Below are 1,086 nucleotides of genomic sequence, written 5' to 3' on the forward strand. Positions count from 1 at the left end.
TGCTCATGGAAAATTCAAGTCTTCCCTAGTTAAGCCCTGAGAACCCTTCCTAGGAATCTGTGCACATGAGCAGGGTGGAAAGGCCACTTGGATTTTGGCAATCATGATCCTGATGAGATCCAGTAGGGGGAAGTCACTGGATGGGCTAGAGTACCCACCAAATAAGCAGAGATATTCTAGACTTCCTCACTCTTTGCCTCTAGAAGACCAGGAAGTGGAGACCACATATCCCAGAGTTCAACGCTCTTTCCTTTCTTCTGCTGTGGCTGCCATTGGTGCTGCTTTCGTGCCTCAGTCATGGTCATCCACTATCCCATGGTTGTGGGCCTTAATAAGGGCCACAAAGTTACCAAGAATGTTTCTAAGCTGTGACACTGTTACTGCTGTGGACGCTTGACCAAGCACACCAAATTTCTGAGAGATATGATCCATAAGGTATGTAGATTTGCTTCTTATAAGAGCTGTGCCATGGAATTGTTAAAGGTCTCCAAGGATAAGCAAGCTCTCAAGTTCATCAAAAAAAGGGGTAGGAACTCACATCTGAGCCAAGAGGAAGAGAGAGGAGCTCAGCAATGTCCTAGCTGCCATGAGGAAGGCTGCTGCCAAGAAGGGCTAAAGTTTTTCCTTTCCTACATACCCAATAAAGATTTGAGAAATAGAAAAAAAATTGTATTCACTATTATAGTAATTAGAAGAATTATTCATAGGGAGAGGTTGGAGTACTAAATGGTCTAAGACAGTGATGGGCAAACTATGGCCTTAAGGCCAGATGCAGCCCCCTAAAATGTTCTATCCAGCTGCAGGACATTATTCCTAATATGATAAATAAAATGAGTAGGATACAATACAATGAAACTTCGAAAGAGTTGCCTTAGAAACATACTGACAGATGAGCATTTCTTTTCCTTTGGCCCCCTCTTTAAAAATTTGCCCATCAAAAAAAAAAATTTGCCCATCACAGGTGTAAGATGATATGGTAAAAAGGGGGGCGGGGAATGGAAGATGGTACCAAGAGAATCTTGAAGGAATAAGAAAAAATAGGACAATCTATACGACACAAAGAGGGCATGGGAAGGAAAGGGGATG

General features: G+C 42.6%; 1 pseudogene; it reads left to right on the forward strand.

The window, feature by feature from the left end:
* Positions 1-297: 297 nt before the first annotated feature.
* LOC123241292 lies at positions 298-616 on the forward strand (annotated as a pseudogene).
* Positions 617-1,086: the final 470 nt, after the last annotated feature.

The sequence above is a fragment of the Gracilinanus agilis genome, chromosome 3, assembly GCF_016433145.1.
Source record: "Gracilinanus agilis isolate LMUSP501 chromosome 3, AgileGrace, whole genome shotgun sequence".
NCBI classification, from domain to species: Eukaryota; Metazoa; Chordata; class Mammalia; order Didelphimorphia; family Didelphidae; genus Gracilinanus; species Gracilinanus agilis.